The sequence below is a fragment of the Rhinopithecus roxellana genome, chromosome 2 (assembly GCF_007565055.1).
Source record: "Rhinopithecus roxellana isolate Shanxi Qingling chromosome 2, ASM756505v1, whole genome shotgun sequence".
In the NCBI taxonomy this organism is placed as follows: domain Eukaryota; kingdom Metazoa; phylum Chordata; class Mammalia; order Primates; family Cercopithecidae; genus Rhinopithecus; species Rhinopithecus roxellana.
The window spans coordinates 105306678-105331583 of NC_044550.1; the positions used below are offsets into that span (position 1 = coordinate 105306678).

The 24906-nt window shown below is 42.5% G+C and overlaps 1 long non-coding RNA gene across 1 annotated transcript in view; it reads right to left on the reverse strand.

Annotated features, from left to right (window-relative positions):
- Nucleotides 1–24906, reverse strand: part of LOC104672116 — an 84244-nt gene that overhangs the window by 27614 nt on the left and 31724 nt on the right. Inside the window, exon 2 of the long non-coding RNA XR_749360.1 lies at nucleotides 17991–18187. This is a non-coding gene — a long non-coding RNA (uncharacterized LOC104672116). The remainder of the gene's footprint in view (nucleotides 1–17990; nucleotides 18188–24906) is intronic.

Here is a 24906-nt window from a genome sequence, read left to right on the forward strand (position 1 = left end):
ATTGCCTTCCTCCTAGCTGTTCACATGCCATTGTCGTCACCAGCCCCTGCTTGGCACACAGCAGTAAACACTGAACACATCTCCTTTCTTCAGCTCTATACTAATAGAGTTCTATTTGTATTTGTCTCTAATCAAGTCTTCATGCTTCTTAGTGTGGATTCTTTCTTATTCTCAATTTTTGCCTTTATTGGTTGGTTGGTCTTATTGCTCTTTGCAAAACACAATATGTTTACAATTGAAAATTAATTACCAACTTGAAAATCAAGAGTTTTGCATGAAATTCTAGATTTTTAGGTTCTTAAAATGTAACCAAGTACCCCCAATTTTTGTTTCTTTTTTTCTTTTTCTTTTTTTTTTTTTTTTTTGGAGACAGTTTTGCTCTTGTTGCCCAGGCTGGAGTGCAGTGGCACAATCTCAGCTCACTGCAACCTCCACCTCCCGGGGTCAAGTGATTCTCCTGCCTCAGCCTCCTGAGTAGTTGGGATTACAGGCGCCCCCCCACCACACCCAGCTAATTTTTGTATTTTTAGTAGAGACAGGGTTTCACCATGTTAACCAGGCTGCTCTCTAACTCCTGACCTCATAATCTGCCCACCTTGGCCTCCCAAAGTGCTAGGATTACAGGCATGAGCCACTGCACCCAGCCCCAAGTACCCCTATTTTTCTACGGGTGTTTCAATTATATTTTTCCCTCTCAGCTTTCTACTTAGCTCTACTGAAATGCAAATATAATCTCTCACCTCTCCCTCACCGGACATTGCCTGCACGGCAAGTTCCTCTAACTTTGTGCTCCAAGACAGATCTCTCCTCCAGAGTTGAAGGTGGATTTTCAGACCAAAGCATGCCCCCATGGAACTCTCACCTCCAGGGGCATGCCTTGGAACTGCCATCCTCCAGTGGTGACCTAGGAACTCACACCCACCAGGACAGCATGTCGAAAGCATGCCCACTTGGCTAGTTTTACAACTTAACTCTGCACAGGAAGGTGCCAGCTCAACTGCCTGGTAGTGATAGGTGACAAAGTGCTAGCTGCCCTCACTCTCAGGGCCTCCGGCCTCGGCTTCCACTCTGGCGGCGCTTGAGGAGCCCTTCAGCCCGCCACGGCACCGTGGGAGCCCCTCTCTGAGCTGGCTGAGGCCCTCCTCCCTCTGCTTGTGGGGAGGTGTGGAGAGGCGCGGGTGGGAACCCGGGCTGCGCTCACAGGCAGGTGTGAGTTCCGGCGGGCATGGGCACAAGCTCAGCAGGCCCTGCACACTGAGCGGCCTTCAGGCACTGCCGGCCCAGGACAGTAAGGGGCTTAGCACTGAGGTCAGCAGCTGGGGAGGTTGGGCAGGGTCCCCCAGCAGTGCCTGCCGCCTGCGCTGCACTCAAGTTCTCGCGGTGTTTAGCTGCCTCCCTGTGGGGCAGGGCTCTGGACCTGCAGCCTGCCCAGTGTCTGAGCTCCCTCCCCTGTGGTGGGCTCCCACGCAACCTGAGCTCCACGGGACCTGCTCCGTGGCGCCCAGTCCCATCCACAGCCCAAGGGCTGAGGAGTGCAGGCACGGCTGGGACTGGCAGGCAGCTCCGCCTGCAGCCAAGGTGCAGGATCCACTGGGTGAAGCCAGCTGGATTCCTGAAGTGGATGGGGACTTGGAGAACTTTTATATCTAGCTGGAGGATTGTAAATGCACCAATCAGCACTCTGTGTCCAGCTCAGGGTTTGTAAATACACCAATCAGCACTCTGTGTCTAGCTAACCTAGTGGGGACTTGAAGGACCAGCACTCTGTGACTTTGTGTCTAGCTCAAGGATTGTAAATGCACCAATCAGCACTCTGTGTCTAGCTCAAGGTTTGTAAATACACCAATCAGCACTCTGTGTCTAGCTCAAGGTTTGTAAACACACCAATTGGTACTCTGTATCTAGCTAACTAGCACTCAGTAACTCTGTGTCTAGCTCAAGGATTGTAAACGTACCAGCCAGCACTCTGTCAAATCGGACCAATCAGCTCTCTGTAAAGTGGACCAATCAGCTTTCTGTAAAATGGACCAATCAGCAGGATGTGGGTGGGGCCAGATAAGGGAATAAAAGCAGGCTGCCAGAGCCAGCCAAGGGCAATCTGCTCTGGTTTCCTTCCACAATGTGGAAACTGTGTTCTTTTGCTCTCTGCAATAAATGTTGCTGCTGCTCAATCTTTGGGTCCACGCTGCCATGAGCTGTAGAGCTGTAATACTCACCGTGAAGGTCTGCAGCTTCATTCCTGAAGCTAGGGAGACCACTAACCCACCTGGAAGAACAAACAACTCCAGACACACTGCCTTTAAGAGCTGAGACACTCATCACGAAGCTCTGCAGCTTCACTTCTGAGAGCGAGACCACGAACCCACCAGAAGGAAGAAGCTCCAGACACATTTGAACGTCTGAAGGAACAAACTCCAAACACACCATCTTTAGGAACTGTAACACTCGTGAGGGTCCGTGGTTTCATTCTTGAAGTCAGTGAGACCAAGAACCCACCAATTCAGGACACAGTAGGTAACTGACCAGAGCAGGGGGAACCTGCCCTTGCTGGTGTCCTCCCTTACCACTTTTTGTAACAGAAGAGAAGCTGCACATTCAAAGGCAGGATGCTTTGCCCCTTCCCCCAAGCTAGCTTCGGAATAAATTCACTTATTTTGGATCAGCTATCCCTCTTGTTAACTGGACTGTACGTGCAGTGAGCAAGCAACGTGCATTTCAGTTGCAAATTATAGAAGACCTGACCGCTCAGAGTAGATGGCCTCATCTAGTTTCATATCAGAGAGAGCAGTGAAAGTTTCTGCTTTTTAAAGAAACAAACGGCTTGTCTTGGGACTAGGACAATTAGGCGTTCTACCCCTTTTTGGCATGACTTAAACTTACTACAAATGTAAAGACTTATCTCATTCTTGGACACAAACATGCTCTTAAGAGCAAAGGCTGCCTGAGCAGCTTATTGCACAAAGGAAGCAGGAGAAGAGAAAAGATGATGTGAATATCATGCAGGTTGCGATGAAGAATAAAAACAGGAAAGTATCAATCGAAGATGTGATTTTCCCTATGTAATCAATAATTTAGTCATTCTTACTCCATGAGGCAGGGTAAGTACGGAAGAAGGTAACAGTGGCCAGAATATTCCCTTTAGTAGACATCTCCTCAGGGATCTGTGAAGACAGGAATCTCAGCTCGTTTTACCAATCAAAGGCCATTGATGACCATGGTGTCTGAAGTTGCCAGCAGCCCACCCCTTTAATTCTCATATAATCACTTCAGTTGTTGTGCTCATTGTATGTTGTTACTGCTTGTCTCCTCCCACAGAATGTAAGACCCATGACAGAAGAGACCATAAACATCTTTTCAGAAAAGTCCTTGACCTTATAATACTCATTCAAAAATGGTTATGGAATTGATGAATCCTACAACCTGAAAAAAAGTTAATACCCTGTCTTCCGAAAAACAAAAACAATACAAAACAAGTGCATTATCTTTGATGGCCTGCAGTATAATCAATGGCCTGCGGTGTAATATTAACAATTCTAGCGTTATTTTCAAGGTCTTGAGGACCTGAATGATCTGTTCCAAATCTAGTATCCTATGTTTCCTTCCCAATCCTTCTGTCTAGACATCCTGTGCTCCAGCCACAGAGAGCACTTTCATTCCCTTGGCTTTTTCTTTTTCTTTTGAGAGGGAGTCTCTCTGTTGCCCAGGTTGGAGTGCTGTGGTGTGATCTTGGCTCACTCTAACCTCTGCCTCCCAAGTAGCTGGGACTACAGGTTCAAGCAATTCTCCTGCCTCAGCCTCCTGAGTAGCTGGGACTACAGGCACACGCCACCATGCCCGGCTAATTTTTTGTATTTTTAGTACAGACAGGGTTTCACCATGTTGGCCAGGATGGTCTCAATCTGACTTCGTGATCTGCCCACCTCGACCTCCCAAAGTGCTGGGATTACAGGCGTGAGCCACCGTGCCCGGCCCAGGTTATTCTTATAAATTGTTCAGACCATCTCACATTGCATCTTTTGCTCATGCACTCTTTCGCTCAATCGTTACCTTTTCTCTTCCACATCATCTTGCAAGAACCACCCAGATGGCATGTTTTCACTGACGTTTCCACCATTCCCCTTAGAATGACCTTCTCTCCTCTGATTTCCTGTGGTATATCACAACATGCATTTTAATCTTTCCCACACTTACTGCGTTGTATTACTCTCTCCTCCATCTAACTGGAAACTCATTGCAAAGCGAGAGATTTGGATATCCACCTTCCTATTTACTTGCCCAGATGTCTATCATGGTGCCTTCCTTATCCCAGGAGGACAATGAACATTGGCAGGCATGCCCAGCTGAAAGCTGATGCAGCGAGAACACTGGCAGGCATGCCTGGCTGAAAGCTGATGCACCGAGGCCTGCTCCATGCTAAGGCTGTAATTCTTCTCCCCAAGAATCTTCATTCTGGTCTTCAAGTATTCAAGGTAAACAGTCAGTTGTAGGCAATAATGTCATGTGACTTCTTCTGTAATTCCTCCTTCTTTTGTATCTACTTTTGCCTGGGTGGGGGAGGGAGAAAGGTGTGTGAGAAACTCAGGCCCTGATGTCATGGTTTACTCTTCCTTTTCAACACCACTCATAGACCCCAGGTCCCAGTGCCCAAAGAGTCTCTTTCTTTTATCTACTAATTATTAACTGGGGATGCAAAGCAGAATCTCCAGCTTGGGGCACCCAGACAGGTGTCTCCTGTCAGAGTGACATTTCAATGGTATATGTTATGGTTTCAATGTGTCCCCACAAGTTTATGTGTTGAACACAGGAGTAAATTCATTATGGGGTGAGTGGGTTTGTTACAAAAGTGAGTTCAGCTCTCTCTTGCAGTCTCTTATGTGCTTTCCTGCACTGCCGCTTGGCACCGTGGAAGGATGCAGCGAGAAGCCCCTCACCAGATGCTGGCCCCTAAATCCTAAACTTCTCAGCCTTCAGAACTGTGAGAAAGCAAATTTCTGTTTATTATAAATGACCCAGTCTGTGGTATTCTGATATAGCAGCACCAAGCACAGACCGCACTCCTGTCTGAGCGTCCACATTCTCCTCCCTGAATCCTGATGAGCATATTGTCTGTCCTCCCTCAGGCACAAGTAAAGCAGCCTGCACTGGACACAATGGCTCCTGGAGGGAAACACGGAGCAGGGAGCCCCTGCCTGTGCTGCTTCACAATCCCCAGGTGCTGGGAAGCGCTGGCAAGTAAGATCAGAGGGACAAATGAGAACATGGGGACAAGTCGCCAGATAAGGGACCTGTCACTCTGGAATTGTATTTCTGGGAAACTGCAAGCAAGCTGTGTGTGTGTGTATGTGTGTGTGTGTGTGTGTGCGCGCGCGCGTGTCTGTGTGCATGTATCTGAAAGAAAATAATAGAGAAATTCAATCATACTGGTATCTCCAACTGCTTCAGAGTCTGTAACTAGACCAATGATAATACATGATAAAGAACTACCATGCATTTATTTATTCAAGAAACATTTACTGAATACCTGCCCTCATTCAAGTAAAAGGCTTAGTGGTAGGAAAGTCATATATTAAATAAATTCAATTTTTGTTAACAAAGAAATACAAGACTGCCATTAGAGAATACACAGGGGACCTGATGTGTCTGCTCTGTGAGGGAAGATTCTCCCTAAATGTAATGTTTACGATGAAACCTGATGGATAAGTAGCTGTTATGAGAGGGAGGATTAGAGGAACATTACAGTGTAGAGGAAATCTTTGTATCAAGAGACATTTTGAGGCCGGGCAAGGTGGCGCATGCGTGTAATCCCAGCACTTTGGGAGGCTGAGGCGGGTGGATCACCTAAGGTCAGGAGTTCACAAACAGCCTGACTAACATGGTGAAACCCCATCTCCACTAAATACAAAAAAATTAGCTGGGCGTGGTGGTGCATGCCTATAATCCGAGCTACTTGGGAGGCTGAGAGTACCTGGGAGGTGGAGGTTGCAGTGAGCTGAGATGGTGCCATTGCACTCCAGCCTGGGCAACAAGAGCAAAACTCCCTCAAGGAAAGGGGAAAGGGAAAGAAAATACATTTTGATCAACCAATAGAATTTTACTGCGGTTGGAGCAGAAAAGAAGAAGATGATAGGACTAATGCGGGGGGTAGGACTGAAGCACGGAAGCTGTTCTGGAATGGACTTGGTCTGTATCCTCAAGGAGATAGGGGCCAATAGAGGATGCTTAGCAGGGAAATGAGAGGTGCAGGCTTGCATTTTTAAAGCTAAATCACTGTAGCAAGGCAAGAGAGGCAAGCGGATAAAACTAAAATTACGTTTCAGAAGTTGAATAACAACATAATGGCAGAGTCTGTGTGAACTGCAATGCCATTCAAGCCTATTTGTTTTGTCATATTGCAAGTTATGTGTGTCCTTTTATATATATATATAAAACATATATATATGTTTTATATATATATATGAGATTAACAGTACGCTTGCTTGCTTGGCTGCAGTACTAACCTCTGAAAATGTGTACTCAGTCTGCATACGTAATATAGTAATGACAAGGTATTAACAGAACTAGGTGTAGGTGAAATGTTTCCTGAATTTTCCTCTTGCTTCCTCTCAAGATTATGATCCAGTTTCCCTCATCTAATTTACCTGCTCCACTCATTCATATGGATGAGAAATCTATTTATTTTTTGAGCCTATACATTACTGATTATTTGTAGGCTTAAGGAACCTGTCCCAGAAACTCTTCTGCTCAGTGTAAGGGTCAGATAACAGCTATGAAAACATTACTGACTGCAAAAAAAGTACGTTTCCTGCCTAAGAGAAAGAGCGCAGTGGCCCCAATTCAATCTCCTAATAGAGCTATTAGAAAAAGAAGAATGAGTTTTCTGCTCAGAAAGTATTCTTTCTTCTCAATAGCTCACTCCATGACTAACTGTCCACTTTGTACAGCAAAAGTTAGTTCTGTCCAAGTATTTCAATTTGGCAGAACAGACTTTAAGGCCAAAATAATTTAGTAAAAAACTTCACTAATCTTCCATTTAATGGCAGGGAATATTGAAGATCAATTGATAAGAAGAAACATTATAAATATCAGGTAATAACTATCAGGAATTGAACTGTGCGATTTGTTAAGGGAATTCACGTATGTCTTATTTCTTCTTATAAACTGAAATTCGGCCACATCTCAGACTTGTAAAAAATAGAATTTTAAAGATTATAAGATTTGTAATAAATAGAAATTTCAGAATAGGAAATATAGAATCTTGAGACTGAAACAAATGACCGCTAGTCCAACACCACCTGATATTTCAGTCTTCTTACAGGCATTCTAATCAATCGGTAGTTTTTCCTGTGTTTAAGGATTTGAAGTGTCAGAGGTCTCAGTAACTTCAGAAAAGGACTTCTGGAGAGAGCTGCTATCTCTCCAGTTACCCCCGAGATCAGGCGAAACGAGTCTGCTTCCTCTGGACCAAACAGTCTCGTGGCAGACCCACCCCACTCTCCACCTGGGCCACTCTGGACACGGTAGTTACTTCTCGTTTCATCCTGGCTGTGCTCCTGCACATGGAAACTTCATCTCTTCCCTTCAGCTTCCTTGATTTCACCAGGCCTGACTTTTAATGCTTACTGTAAAAGCAATTAACAGGATTTCAAAGGTCAATGGGAAGCAGATCTTCAAGAGCATTCTCTAAATACCAGCACCCCGTGAAGCCGTTTGAAAATGCGCAGGGTCGCCCTAGAGACACTGTGACCCCAGTCAATTATTAGGGGGATTACGAGAGTCCAAACAGCATTTATCAAACTGACAGAAAAAAACAAAACCCTGAACTAGTACTTCCCTTTTATAACAAGTTATTTTAGTACAAGAAATTTTGCTTTTGAAAATGTGGAATGAAACTACAGGTTCATTTCTCTGCTTAGTCAGAATATGGGATAATAATGAAGGGGCCACTTTTTACAGAAGCTTTCCAATAGCCTCACTTCCTACTGCTCCTCCTTTTCACCCTGACTCCTAAACCAACTCCAAAGACAAATTCCCAGCCCTGGGCAAATAGTCTCCCAGAGGGTAGCACCGTTACAAGAAGCTAGAACCTATCATAGGTGCTTCCTCATAGCGTGGCCCTTGGGGACACCTGATATGTGCCTTTAGTGTCAATTAAAAATTTCCCTTCCATCCTACAGCACCCTTAGCCTTGGGTTATTTCAAATTAGACCTGCTATTTTCCCAATTGAAAATGGAGTACCGTCTATAGACACTTTTTTGTCTTGTTAGCATGGTATAATGATTTAATGAGAATCGCTGGGTTACAAATGCATAGATTCCTTTTATTCTTTTTTTCTATTTGATAAAATTATCTCAAGAGAACGTCACTAACACTTCTATTTCCTTTGGGGGAAATAGTTTATCTTTCTACTGATCAGAATAGCTAATTTCAACTTTACTTTGTCATCGTCCTAGTGTCTCTTTAAGCTACTACAATCCAGTATGTCCCTGATACCCTCAGTTTACTCAGTAATTGTGATAAGTTGAATAGAAACAGTGCCTTCATCTCAAAAACTGTTTAACATTTTACTGTTCAATATACTACTCATGGGAGTACCAAGAAATAAGATTTTAGAAATCATTATCAGAAGAAAGATACTCATCAAATATATAATCGTTCTTAAGGACAAATGGTGGATTGATTTTTTTCTCATTTGAAGCATTGACTCTAGACTCATTTATAACAAAATGATTTATGTATCATTGCTGAGCAGAGGAAATTGCTTTTTAAAAAATCAGCACTCCTTTACTTTCTAAAATAATCACGGTAGCACACAAGACACTGAGACTTTGCACTGTCCCCTGAATTCTCGTCTCCAGCCTCCAAACCTGCCATTTCCCTGGGAGCTTTAAGATCAGCTTGAATTGACGTTCCCAAGAGTTGTTTTTCTGTCTTTTCCCTAATTTCCTGAGGTTTCTGTATGTATGCCTAAGAGCCAATAATTGTCTTGAACAGACCTACGTAAAAATAAATGAGATGTCTAAAATTCATTTTTATCTCATAAATGTTACACCTTGTCAATTAAAACAAATATTCCTTTTCTGTGCCAAGAAAACACTTTCTGTTAATTCACAATCTGCTTCAACTGCCATCGGGTACAAGAAACACCTCTAACAGATGGGAATTGGTAAATGGCAATTGCAACTAGAGCTGACTATATGAATAACAAATGGAAGATGTATTCTGTGGGTTACCTTGGAAGGCAAATATGGTTATGAGGGGCTTTGCACCATGTTGTGACATCGGTTCTGAGAATAAGATTGAGGCCTGCAAATCGAATCAAAGGAAATGTTATATAGATGTAAATAGATGTAATACATATACACACGCACACACACACACACATCGTGTGTGTAATATGTATATGTATGTATATGTGCATATATGTGTGTGTGTATGTGATGTGTATATATATCGCCCTTTAGCTCACATTCCATAGTCATCAAGGTTGTCAAGACCTTTCTGTTGTTTTTAGAAATATTTTGAATGAGTAAAAAAGGTATGATAATGTTCAAAGCAGGAAGGATTATACAGTCATCCTAAATTTATGGGCTGCAATGTTTTTACATTAATCTTTAACTTCACTTTTCATGAGAAAGGGACAGAAATATTTAGTTGGGTAAATGCAGTGATTGTTCTCTTCCGAGGAGCACAAACTGCTGTAAACTTGGGGCTTAGAGAAAGGCTTAGATCACAGCCATTCTCTTGACTTTGATTCCGGATGTTTGAACAGACTTAGTAAAGTGAAGTCTCTGTGGTCTTTCAGGGCAAAACCATCAGATTGTCCATCTCTGCTTCTCATTCCTCCCCAAACCTGCTGCCTGGTGCTCCTCGGACACTTTTCTTTCGAGTCTTCCCAGTACTTGCCTAAGAATGCCAGTGGCAAGAGGCATGCATCCCATGAAGAACAGTCCTGGGTGAAAGCTGGACTGGTCGGGGAAGAAAGCGCAGGATGTATCTCCTCCATGGCTTTTGCTTTTCCCCATTCACCTGTGCTTCTGTAATCACAGCCTGGAGTTTTTAGGAATAAAGCAAGTAGTTATCACTGCTGGTTACACGGGCTGGTCCCAACCTGAATTGTTTCCTACCCTTTCAATGAGAGGCGCATGTCCGGGAGAAGGGACTTGACAGGAGACATAGGTTTACTTTTCTCCTAGGACCTTTCGTTTTCAGAAATTAAAAAAAAAAAAAAATGCTATTATTTTCATTGACCTTTAAAACGGATTCAGTACACTCCTATGAAGCAATGGAACACAATTTGGGATGACAATTTCTCCAAGTGAGATTCAAATTATCATTATGGCTGTCAAGGATTTAGAAATTAGGTTTTTGCTGATTGCTGTTCAATCGTTCAATCAACAAAAAGGTATGCTGGGAACATAATGAGTTTTCTTAACCTCAAACTGATGATGAACATCAGTTTGTTTTTATATTTTTGGTTTCGCACAACATCATAATTGAAGAGATTATCACAATCAAGGTATTTTTGCATTCAAAATCATCGTCATCAACATCATCATCAACACTTAGGAATACTTTTTCAAACTTTATCTTGCTTTTCTATCCATGCAGTACCCATGTATGCTGAGTCACACAGATAACTCAACAGAGCAAGCCCCTGATTTTCCCTATCATCTCCCTATGCTGAGTCACACAGATTAACTCAACAGAGCCCCCAATTTTGCCTGTCATCTCCCTAGGCTGAGTCACACACATAACTAAGCAGAGCCCCTGATTTTCCCTGTCATCTCCTTATGCTGAGTCACACAGATTAACTCAACAGAGCCCTTGATTTTCCCTCTCATCTTCCTTGTGTTTTGTTTTTCAGTTTCTTCCCTTCAACAAGTCTCCTTCTATTCGCAGGGGCCCCTGTCCTCATGCTGTTTCCTACCTCCCCAGATGCCCTCTGTGTGCCTCGTCCCATCTCTCTGTGCCCCTCACAGGGTATTGCCCAATGGCTCAGCAGATAATGCTAAACCAACCTGTGTTTTGTAGAGCTTCATAAATGTGCAACCTTGCTCAATTGTATGGTCCCAAGTGAACATTTTTAGGAACCTCCTTACATTCTATGCTGTATGTTTCCACCAATGCATCTGGAAATGATCTGCTAGACAGTGTAGGCAATATTCTTTATCCAGCATCCTCCCCCATGTACAGCATATGTGCACCTGCTCACACACCTCACAAGCACACTTCACTGTAGGCCATAGGAAAAACTTTAATTCGTAGAAATGTGGACATTTGTTATAAAGATTCCATGTGTTGATTACATGTAGACGATAACATGCCCATAAATCACATCTCCATCTTGAAGTGACCTAGCAGCACTGCTCATCCTCGAGTGACAGTCTGCCTTGTCCTCAGCACCTTATCCTCAGGCCTCTGCTCTGTTCCATGACTGCATATCCTACTCTTCACAACTTCTGAAAAGGTTTTGCTGATGGTCCCCTGGAGCTCGTGCTCAGTTGTCCTTTGTCTGTGAATGGCCTCACTTTCTTCAAGTTAGCCAGGAGCAAAAAGCACTTAATCTTGGGCTAGAAAAGAATGAAATGCCTCAGACCTCATTTTTCTTCCCATTGCATCCCCAAAACAGACAAAAACCCAGCCTACGGATTATGTCTTCTTTTCTTTCTTTGTTTCTTTTCTTTCAAGTTTGTTGTTCAACACCCAATGTCACTGCTCCCACTTGCAATCTGCCCAGCACTGTTTTACCAGAAAATTCCTTACGTGTAGATTGATAAAGACATTGTGGCCGGGCACAGTGGCTCATACCTGTAATCTCAGCACTTTGCGGGTGCCAAGGTAGGTAGATCACCTGAGGTTTGGAGTTCGAGACCAGCCTGACCAACATGGAGAAATCCCGTCTCTACTAAAAACACAAAATTAGCCGGGCGTGGTGACACGTGCCTGTAATCCCAGCTACTCAGGAGGCTGAGGCAGGAGAATCACTTGAACCCGGGAAGTGGAGGTTGCAGTGAGCCAAGATCATGCCATTGCACCCCAGCCTGGGCGACAGGGCGAAACTCTGTCTCAAACAGACAAAAAAAAAAGAAGACATTGTGCCATTACTATTCTCCCTAATAAATTCCTGTTATTTTAACAAGGACTTTCTTGAAATACATAACTTGAAACACAGAGGCGTGTCACTAATGGTGGATGTCAGTTATCACTTCCAGATAACGGTGGGAAGTTAGATATCCACTTCTGGATAATGATGGGAAATTAGATACCCACTTCCAGATAATGGGGAGATGTTAGATATCACTTCCAGATAATGGAGAGATGTTAGCTATCACTTCCGGATAATGGGGGATGTTAGATATCCCTTCCGGATAATGGGGAGATGTTAGATATCTCTTCCGGATAATGGGGGAATGTTAGATATCACTTCCGGATAATGGGGGGATGTTAGATATCACTTCCAGATAATCGGGGGATGTTAGATATCACTTCCAGAACACGACCCCTCCAGTGAGGATGTGTCTAACCCTCCCCTGCCCAGCATGTTGCCATGGCTCCCTCTGAACCTTCACCTACAGAATTCTCCTGAATGGGAAATTTCTTGACACATATTATAAAGATTCCATGTGTTGATTACATATGGACAAGAACATTCCCATAAATCATGTCTCCATTTTTAAGTGACCTAGCAGCATTCTCTCTCTTTCTCTCATGTCCGTAATATTTATTAAAGATAGCAACCATATTCCTCTGTGACATCACATCATCATTTGGGTTGCTGTTGTGGTTTAAAACCAACTTTTATAACAATCCTTTAAACTAATATATAAATATTACCAATATACAAATATATAATATAAATAATATGATATAACAATATCAAAGATAGATGTCCCTCTGTATCCATGTGCAATTTGTTCCAGGACCTCCTGCTAATATCAAAATCCATGGATACTCAAGACCCTGATATAAAATGGCACAGTATTTGCATATAACCTATGCACATCCCCTTGTATATTTTAAATCATCCTTAGATTACTTATAATACTTAATACAATGTGAATGCTATGTAAATAGTTCTTATACTGTGTTTAGGGAATGTTGACCAAAAAGGTCTATAGATACTCAGTAAAAATGAATTCTTTTTTTACAAACTAACACTGTTAGCAAAGAAAATAAACTTTTTACACCAAAAAAGAGTATTTTTCACCACACAAATAAAAAATGGTATATATATGGTGTGTATATGTATATATACATGCACACATATGTATTCCAAATACATATGCACCATAAACATATCAAATACATATACACACACACCATATATATGCACATATATGCATCATATATAAATACAAATAAATATATATGGTGCATCTCTATAAATAAATATATATGGTGCATATATGTGCATGAATATATATGGTGATAAATATATATATAAATATATATATAGTGAGGATATACAAATCCTTCCGTATGAGGCCAGTAAGAAAATCTCAACAATTAAAAAGCTCATTTTCAGTGGCCAATTAATCACAGAACAATTTTAAAACTATATAAAATTAAACCTACACACATATTAGAAATACAGTCCAATTCACTTATATACCCAACACACTTTAAAGTGGATACAGAAAAATTTTATTTACAGGCTTAAAAAAATACATACTAAACTGATGTACTGTTGTTTAAAGAGTACCCACAAAATTCTCACCTCAATGTTTCTTTGCAAAATAAGTGGAAATCTATAATCCAAAGACCCTTTTCAAAAATGAGCGACTGATAAACCCGATAGATTTATAGCTTCTGTAACATTTCATTCATGTTGTGAATTTTCTTGAGCATTGTATTTTAATTAATTTGCAAATGCAATTTTTAAAAAATATTTTCATCCTTGGTTGGTTGAATCCATGGATGCAGAACCATATGGAGGGCGGACTGTGCTTTTTTTTCACTACAGAATATGCACCTGTTAAATTTAATCGCTATTTGAGGCAGATAGATACCTTCACACCTTCAAATCCCACTGTGTAGGTGGCCTCCTGACTTACCTACATGCTCAAGCACTACATAGAAAGTGCTTGTACTGAGAAGGCAACATAATGAATTATAATATGAAAATGCACAGCCACTTAATTAGAATAGTCATAGTTATATACATCATATACCCTAAGAAAACTGACACAATAGAAATATAAACTGACATATTCCAGCCCCCACCCCCCCCCACACACACACACACTGGTCTTTCTATATTCAGTTTCATGGAAACAGCAGGAATGGATGAATAACGTAAAACTTGGTCATATTTTTTAACAGCATGACGTAGAAGTATCTCGTAGTGCTTGTGTCTCTTGTGCCCAGTTAGGAAAACAAAACCAATTCTAAGCATTTCAAACACACTGGATTTGAACACTGATCTTAAATATTACACAAAAGCAGCCAGGCAGGAACAAGAAGGGGATGAGGCTCCCCAGAGACTGGTAGCCGAGGAACTCCTGTTAGTAACCGCAGGATACCACAACCACTCCTTGAGCAAAAACAACCTCAAAGAGCAATGGTGTAACCCTAAGTCCACGCGGCTGTGGGCTGAGGATGCTGGAGTTCCTTCTCCAGCCGCTGCCACTTCGCAGGAAGCCGGGAGGTCGCACTCCTGACACAGCAAGAGCCGGGCCCAGGAGGGCTGGTGCTTATGAAGCTGTCAGAGCGGCCGCTGCTGCTGCCGCCCTGGGAACTGGGCCGCCTTAGAGGGAACCCGGGCTTGCAACCACTTATCACCGTGGTCACTGCTGCCAAAGGCACTACCAGGAAAAAAAAATGACTAAAAATACGGATTTGCCCTTTCTCCCACCTCCCCATTTCTTGCCAGTGCCTCCCATTATCAAAATCTTACTAAATATCAGTCAGAAGGGAGTCTGGAAAACGTAGCTTGCGGATACCCAGTCCCCCGTGGTAAAGAAAAGAGCACAGGAGGAGGCGCGCGCCGACAGACCCATCGCTGCCCTGCCGCTGGGGGTGAGCGCTCGGTAAGAAGCCTGCCTGGACACGGGTCCCTTCCCTGATTCCAACTCATGGCACTGCTAGATGCTCTTTTCTATTTCTGTGCTCCTTACTTTTCTCTCTCTCTCCTCTCTTTGTTACCATGCTCTATCCCTGAATCCACCTAGATTTCCACTCTTTTTTTTCTTTTGAGACAGTCACTGGGTCGCCCGGGCTGGAGTGAGTGGCGCGATCTCGGCTCACTGCAAGCTCCGCCTCCCGGGTTCCCGCCATTCTCCTGCCTCAGCCTCCCGAGTAGCTGGGACCACAGGCGCCGCCACCTCGCCCGGCTAGTTTTTTTGTATTTTTTAGTAGAGACGGGGTTTCACCGTGTTAGCCAGGATGGTCTCGATCTCCTGACCTCGTGATCTGCCCGCCTTGGCCTCCCAAAGTGCTGGGATTACAGGCGGGACCCACTGCCCCAGGCTGGATTTCCACCCTTGTTCAGGAACTATGTCAACCACTCTAAGAGGGGAGGGCCCACTGGCCACTTGCCACATTTTCTTACTCTGTTGTCAAGAAAGTAGGCGGATCCTCATAGTAACTGTAGTTTTTGTGGATCCTCATGGAAACTGTAGGGTTTTTTTTACTTTATCTGGTTGGTTCCCTCACAAGAAATCCACCTTATTTTAGTAAGAAAACTGGAATTGGAGATCAAAGACTGGCTCTAGTATCATATCCACTGATCATGTGTAATATTAACTTGGGAAACTCTTTTCACATTTTGAGCATCAGTTTATTTATGTGTAAGATCAAGGAGGTGACAGTGATATCTAAGTTTTTTTCCCACTAAATGTTATGAGGTTTTATAAAATTCAGTTTTTTAAAATACCTGATTACTGTCTCATTAATTTTAAAACCTTTTCACAACTAGGTCTATAATGAGGTATTCCTCCTCACACTTGAGGGCATTAGCTGCGGGGGTCGGCCCGCAGACCCTGACCCAAACGATGGATGAATTAAATGTTCACTGACACACAGATACTCTGCTTTGCCAGTCCTGCTTGTCCGACCGTCTGCACACCGAGAGGTTTGTTACTGTGGCCCTGAGCAGCTCACACTCCAGGCATTTATTTGGTATACAATTAACAACAGAAGCTTTGAGTCAACACACTTGCGGATAATTAACATGGTTAAGAAAGTAGTTCTTAGGAATGACTAAAGCTCAGGTACCAAGGTCTAAGGCAAATACCATTACAGAGCAATATCCCTAGTTGACCTCCCCGCAAGAGGGCCATCTGCTCCAAGGTTAGTTAATGGATGTAGGGTAAACAGACTTAACTGGGGAGCCTCTATTGTCCCTAGTATTTACCCTATGACCTAATGCTCTATGGTAAGTATCGGCTGCCTCAGTCTGTTCAATTATTACAAGTTATGTAACATTTCGGCCTTCCAAAAGGTTTGTGACTATTCCCTATAACTTTCCCTAATATTTCCCTTTAATACTTCTGCCACCATCTGACTGAATCCCAACACTATAACATATAAGAAGAAAAAAAAAAAAAAAACAGAGACCCAGACCAAGAATAAAAACTATAAACCCATCGTATGATGGAATACATGCATGAGGTCCAAACCACGGTGCAAAATATCCTTTACTGAGTTTCCTCATGTTCTCTATCATTCCCCCGAAAGTCTACTGTTATTACTTTACTGAGTTTCCTCAGGTTCTCTATCACTCCACTGAAAGTCTACTGTCATGGCCACAGAGGGCCTGTCTCTCTGGGCTCCCGCATTCTTTCCTCTCTACCTTACAGTTCCTAAGTATCTTTGGCCTTTTACCCTTACTATAAGATTTCACATTTTTCTTTTTCTGTCCATCTCAGAAGGCCTGTCCTTCAGTTTCGCCTGGGCTTCCCCTTGGAAGGCCTAGTGAATGGTCTCAGGTGATTGTGTCTGGAGGATAAGGGGAGTATGACAGCCACCTGCCCTTTCTTTTAGGGCTTATAGGAGCACATCTACCAAGCAAAGGAGTTCTTGCCAATGTGGAACACACCTTATAGCACAACCTCAGGGCATTATTATTTCTCTGGCTCTTTCCTCATCTTTTCAGAAACCTTATGTATTAGCTTATATTTGTATGACTCTTGATGCAAAAGAACAGGTCATGTTAGAAGGGGAAAAGGGTGAGAAGAAATTCTGACCTACCTCAGTACACAATGTGAATAGGGTTAACTACATCATAAATTGTAAAAGTAAGAACAACAGACTTCGAAAGTTTTCTTTTTAAGTGCATGGCGCGCGTAAAGGAGTGGGAGAACAAGTTTAGTTTCCGTAACTCTTTGGCCCGTAAGCCATACATTTCAGTGCACGTGGTTATGCTATTTCTTCTCTTAATGGTAAATGAATGCTTCAAAAAAATATATCACTCAAGGGAGTTGAGAAAAGGAAATTAAGACTGTTAGGAAAGGACATTAATATTTACTGGTAACACTGAAATCAGAATTATATATTAAAATGAAGTTTCTAAACTAATTTCCATATTTGATTAGAACAAAAACAGCTTCTCTGCAAGATAATACCACACATTTCCAGAGCTCGGCCAGGATCCATAACAGCTGCATGTTTTGTTGTTTAGAATCAGTATTTTGGTCACTGCGTAATTCAATACTTTAAAAAATTGTTTCTATTAAGCAACATAATCAAACAAATGCCCATTTTTTTTACATATCCAAAGGCCTTGAAGAATTTTAAGCAAAAATAGAAGGAAGGAAAATTATAATAAACAATGGCAATATGTTCATTTCCCATATTTTGAGGTCCACCTGTTTAAATGTTTCCAAAGCCATGAAACGCATCTGTTATTTTTTCCTCTAGATAAACAAATTATATGAAAAAGTAAATACACGGTTTCTAAAGCCAGTTCAGATGGATTTTCACACTGGGCACTTTACCTCCCTGTGTGCTTCATTTTCATCCTCTACAAAAGTAGGTTTCTCTTATTTACCTCTCTGAGTCCTGTGAAGTGTTCTTGGTCCATGTAATGCAAAGACAAGACCTACAGCCATCCCTCAGTTAATAATGGGCATGATCAATAGAGTGGGAGCAGCAGCAAGGGGTGGTTCTCCACGCAGGCATTCATGCATATGTCCTCTTTTCATATCTTTAATCTTGTGGAGTCTCAACAGGCTGCAGCTTCTCTCACTAGAATATTCAAAAGAGCATTTAAAATTAGGAGGTGGCCTCCAATGTGCCTTGTAGCTCTAATATTCTGGGAATCTGTGAGGCTGTACCCTATACATTGTTATTTTTGTTTTATTTCTATATAACTATTACCTGCCTTCTACCTGTAAAGATATTCCACAATCAGGAACACATCATTTTTTTAGGTATAAAGCAAGACTCCTGAATGGCATGCTTGCATCATCATTTAATAAGCGTCACCTTGATACTAATTGCATTAAACTTCTGTGGGGAACGTTCCATTTGATATCACTGTATCATCTACATGGGACCCTGTTCTATTTTGCAGAACAGTTCTCATTATTTCACTGTGTCCCTCCCTTCAAGAAAGAAGACCTGGCCCGGCACAGTGGCTCATGCCTATAATCCTAGCATTTTGGGAGGCCGAGGTGGGCGGATTACTTGAGGCCAGGAGTTCAAAACCAGCCTGGCCAACATGAGGAAACCCCGCTCTACTAAAAATACAAAAAATAAAATAAAAATAAAATAAGCCAGGCAGGGTGGCGGGCACCTGTAATCCCAGCTACTTAGGAGGCCGAGGCAGGAGAATTGCTTGAACCCAGGAGGCAGAAGTTGCAGTGAGCCGAGATGGCGCCACTGCACTCCAGCCTGGGTGACACAGTGAGACTATGTTCCCCCGCAAAAAAAGAAAAAAAAGAAGACCTACTCCAAACAGCATTAGTGAGAAATGGGTATTTTACTGAATATATCTTGAAGAAACATGAGTGACAGAAGGGTACAATACTAACAACACAGCAATTCACCTCCCTTCAAAAATAAAAATACCCATTAGGTATTATATTGGTCTGGACTCTGAGAAGCTGATATCAGCACAGAGTTAAACATGCAAGGATTTTATTAAGAAAACTACTGTGAAAGAAAATGGTGAAGGAGCCAGAGGAGTCTGCGAGAAAACATCTTAGGCGCTTTCCAGTCTATGGAAGGTTCAGCAAAGCTACTGGAGGTCCATGAGTCAACCTCAGCCATCACAGGAGCTCATGGCTCCCAGAACAGGCATCCCTGCTTCCACCTGTCATTGACTGGAGAGCAGCCCATGGGAATGTGGTTACAGCACAAATGCACGGTGGATTTCAGCTCAATGGCCAGGTTCTTGGTCACTAACTCCTCTGTAAGTGGAGATCTCCATGGTGTAGTCTCGTGGCCAAATCTCTCTTCCCAAACTCTGCTCTGGTATCCACTGCAAATCCCACCCAGTGTCCCAGTGAACTGCCCATTGGTCTAGTCCTTCAAATATCACACACTCAACAATTCTCCTTTCAGAGCTTTTCTTTTCTTTTCTTTTAGACAAAGTCTCGCTCTGTCACCCAGGCTGGAGTGCAGTGACGCCATCTCAGGTCACAGCAACCTTTGCCTCCCAGGTTCAGGCAATTCTCCTGCCTCAACCTCCCGAGTAGCTGGGATTACAGGTGGGTGCCACCATGCCTGGCTAATTTTTGTATTTTTAGTAGAGATGGGATTTCACCATGTTGGTCAGGCTGGTCTCGAACTCCTGACCTCACTATCCACCCACCTCGACCTCCCAAAGTGCTAGGATTACACGCATGAGCCACCGTGCCTGGCCCCCTTCAGAGCTTTTCTACACCTGTTCCTTTCTCTTGTCTCTTCTACAGGCTTATCCAAAGTTGCATCATCTCTCATTATTCTCAGCCATATTAAAGCCATGACTTTGCTTGCCCTCAGGAAATTAAACATCCATCAGTCACCAGGAGTCACAATCCACAGAAGACAGCGAGTAGGAGGATGCCACAGAATGCATCGTGTTTCCTGCCGTGTTAAAGCAGGGCTGTGCTGTCATCAACCGGCGGTGTGCCACTGATTACATAGCACCCCATCATCTGGCTTCTGTCTCCACCAATATACTGAAACTGCTTCATAAAGTCATCAGTGTGTTTTTAATTGCCAAGTTGATTGGACATTTCACAGCCATTATTCCTTTTATAAGCATTTGACATGACTGATCATTCATTTCTTGAAATTGTATTTCTCCCAGACAGCCATGATAAATACTCTGAACATTGTTCTCGTGCTTTCACGGCTATCCCATTTCTCTTTTTTCTTATGTCTTTTGTTCCTCCCCATTCCTTAAATATGGGTGTTCCCCAGACCTCTTGCTTTAGTCGTGTGGTCTAAATACATACTTTCCCTAGGAACTGTGTTCTCTAGTACAGAAGCATAATTTTCCTTTACTTATGTATGTTTTATTTATCACGTTTTAATATGACAACACACACTATATTAAGTTCTGAGGATAATATTATGGGGAAAAATCTCTGGCTTGAAGGAATATGTTGTCCAATGGGAGAAACATAAAAGCAAACAAGCAATTACAAGGCAAGGAACTACTGTGATGACGGGGATGTACAGGGCTCAGGGCGCACACAGGAGCATATCTAACTTACAACCTGGGAAATTAGAGAAGATTCTCATAGGAAGGAAATCACCAATGTGTCATCATCATAATAACAGGAGCAGCAGGGCATTCCAAACGAAGAGAGCACCGCGTTTGAGGAGCTGTAATTCAGTTACATAGTTCAGTAGATCAGCTATTGAATCAAGGACAATGGGAGAGGCTGGGTCACAAAGATGCTGAACAGTCAAGCTACTGAGATGAAGGACATTGTGTGCACTACTGCAGCCTTTGGTTCTCACGCTGGCAGCTGTGAGGATTCTCAGACAGACTTCAAAGAAGAGCATGACTTAATGTTTCAGAAGGTTTTTGGAGCTTCCACAATGTCCTTCATCTCAGTAGCTTGATTGTTCAACATCTTTGTGACCCAACCTCTCCTATTTTCCTTGATTCAACAGCTGATTTACTGAACTATGGATATACAGTTAGCGATCAGCACCCATGGGCTCTGCATCCATGGGTTCAACCGTGTGCAGATTGAAAAGGCAGTTAGGCCTGTAATCATTACATCTCTACTGAAAAATGTGCAGACTTGATGTTATTCCCCAAACAATGCAGTAAAACAACTGTCCCCGTAGCATTTACATCGTGTTAGGTATTATAGGGAGTCGAGATGATTTCAGTACACGGAGTATGTGTGTCAGTGACACGCAAACACAACACCGTTTTGTATAAGGGACTTGAGCATCTGTGGATTTTGGTAAAAAAGCAAGGGGTTCCTGGAAGCAATCCCTAGCAGATACCCAGGGATGACTGAATTTGAGGTAAGAACAATATCTAAGAACTCTCCAGCTCAGTTTGATAAAATATTACTTAAGCCTACTATGTACCAAGCTCTTTAAAGTGTTGAGTGTTAAAGGCTTGCTTAAGAGTAATATGTACAGTACAATTCCATTAAATCAAAGCCAAACATCAAAGAAAAACAAAAAAGAACTCTAATGTTCTTTTAAGTGTGTATGTAACCTATGTTTATACATGTAGTATTATTCTGGAGTAAACTACCGTAACCGGGCCGGACGCGGTGGCTCACGCCTGTAATCCCAGCACTGTGGGAGGCCGAGGTGGGCGGATCATGAGGTCAAGAGATCGAGACCATCCTGGCCAACATGGTGAAACCTGGGCTCTACTAACAACACAAAAATTAGCTGTGTGTGGTGGTGCACACCTGTAGTCCCAACTACTCGGCGGGGTGAGGCAGGAGAATCACTTGAACCCAGGAGGTGGAGGTTGCAGTGAGCTGAGATCGTGCCATTGCACTCCAGCCTGAGTGACAGAGTGAGACTCAGTCTCAAAAAAAAAAAAAAAAAAAAAAAAAACTACTGTAACTGTTACCCAAACCAAAAATGTTTCACTCTTTATTTTCCTCTTTCTCATATCTAGTTATCCCATCTGTTCCAATTGTAAAGGAGCTCTTGTAAACGCTTATTTTTCCATCTGCATTGCCACCATCCCAATCTACACCACCACCATCTCTTGCCTAACCTCTGCCAGTAGTTTCTTAACTTGCTCTCGGGTTTCTACTCTTCTTCCCCAATGATCTCTTCTCCGCATGGTAGACAGAAGAATCTGTATGTGAGTGAGTCCGACTGTATCATTCCACATCTGAAATTATCCAATGACTTCTCACGGGATTTAAAATGAAGCGAAACTCTTGTCCCACACCCTATAAAGCCTCATGTAATCTGACCCCGCAGGCTAATTCTTTACTCTCTTCTTAGGCTGTTCTGCTCCACCCACTTCCCCAACTATATTCACTCAGGGATTTGCAGTCTTTAGACTAGGCTGTGATTTTCTCACATATTTCTATCTACACTTTTCACTGCCTCCACCGTTACCACCCTGATCCATAACACCACCATCTCATGACTGGCTACTCAATTTCTTATCTGGGCTTCCTGCTTCTATTTTTCCACACAGCAGCCAAAGTGACTCTTTAAAAATGTAAACCAATTTATGTTGCTCTCCTGCTAAAATCCTTCAATAGCTCCTCATCACATTTAAAATAAGATTCAGTACCCTGACCCTAATTAACCAAACCTCACATACCTCACTGGCTCCTCCCGGCCTCCGCTTCCTCCTGTGGCCCCTGTTCCACCACCCCGCAGCCACCTGGACTCCCCACGGTTCTTCCACATAGCAAGGCACCTAAGAGCTCCACTGCTCCCATGCCAGGAGCCCTCTGTCCCAAGACATCTTCAGGGCTCTCGCCTTCATGTCAGTTTTCTATTCAAATAGCATCTCCTTAAAAAGACCTTCCCTGGCCACTCCAAAATCCTTACACTTCCCCCAATCACTTCATCTTTTTTTTTAAAAGACCTTTATCGAGGCTGGGCATGGTGGCTCTCACCTGTAATCCCAGCACTTTGGGAGGCTGTGGCAGGCAGATTACTTGAGGACAGGAGATCAAGACCAGCTTGGCCAACATGGTAAAATCCCATCTCTACTAAAAATACAAAATCAGCCAAGGGTGGTGGTGCACATCTGTAGTCTCAGCTACTTGGGAGGCTAAGGCAGGAGAATCGCTTGAACCCAGGAGGCAGAAGTTGCAGTGAGCTGATATCGTGCCACTACACTTCAGTCTGAGCAACAGAGCAAGACACTGTCTCAAAAAGACAAAAATAAAATAAAAAGACCTTTATTGAGATATAATTTACATATTATAAAATTCATCTAATTTTAATGTATGATTCAATGATTTTAGTAAACTTGCTAAGTCTGCAACCATCACCAGAATCCAGTTTTAGAACATTTCCATCTTTGCAGTAAGTTCCCTCAGGCCAGTCAGCAGTGAATCCCCATTCCCTCTCTCAGCCCTGGGTAAATGAAACTGACCCAGGGGTCTCATAGATATTTTTTGATAAATATAGGAATTGACCCTTCTAATCTTAAAGCTTGAAACTTATATTTGTTTAATCTGAGTTCCTCCCTCAGAAAATGATCATCAGGTCTCTCAAAAAAAAGTATCAAACAACTGAAACTCACCAGATCATCGCATCCAACGAGATGCCAGACCCCGCATTCACCGTGATGGCTTCCTTGCATCTCCCTAGTTCCTGTTTCCTTACACACAGTTGCATTTTTTCCCTGCTATACAAACTCCTGGTTTTAGTGGGCCAGGGAGATGGATTTGAAACTGAGTTTCCATCTCCTCAGCTGCAGCACCAGATTAAAGGTTCTTCCTTGGCAATACTCATGGTCTCAATCACTGGCTTTCTGTGCAGCAAGTAGCAGGACCTTGACCGAACCCCTGGTGTTTCGGTAACATAAACACTCATCTGCCTTCTTTTTCCATAGATTTGCCTTTTCTAAACATCCCATATAAATAGAATGGTTAAAATATGTGGTCTTTAGAACCTGACTTCTTGGTATATTATACTTAAATAACATGTTCAACTAATTCTATTGAACATCCACTTTATGCCATATATATACAATAAAATATATATATAATATTACATATATATAATCCCATGCTCTACTGAGGAGAATAGAGTGAGCAAATAATCATACAAACAGTGTCAAATTTCATGGAAGTTTCATGATGCTCTGGGAGCATGGCTGGGAGTGGGGAAGGCTTGCCTGTGGAGCTGTATTTGACGATGACTGAAGAATAGCAGTTAGTTAGGCAAAGGGCAAAGTGTTTCAGAGAGAGGGATCAGGACATGCCTCGTAACAGAAGGGAGTGTATTTAACACGACTCTGGAGAAAATACTTGGCTGGAGCACTGACAGGAAACGAAGGACGGTGGAGACAAGGCTTTCTCATCACTTCTATCCCTGTATGTTTGTTATTTCACTATTCTTTCCAAAGTTATCACTAGCTGACATTGCAGTGTGTATATACTGTTTACATCCTTCATTACAACATAAGCTCCTTGAGGGTATAAACTCTGATTTGTTTTATCACTATTATTCCAATATTTAGAAGAGGGTTTGCCATCATAAGCATTCAATAAATACTTGTTGAATGAAATATTCGAATAAGGGATTGGGGAGCCCTAATAATTAACACATTAAGAATGCAGACATTTGTTAATTAGAATAAATTAAACAGCTACCAGAGCAATCTTATGCGACATCTTAATACATCTAAGCTATGTTCAGATGAGAGGAATTCAGTGAAATAATGAATTTGGGGGAAAAATACTAGCAGATTTACTTTTTAACTAACAATAGACTGGAAATATTTAAAGTATAATGAACTACTTAACACTGGTACATGTTAATAACTTATTTAAATTTATCAATGATTT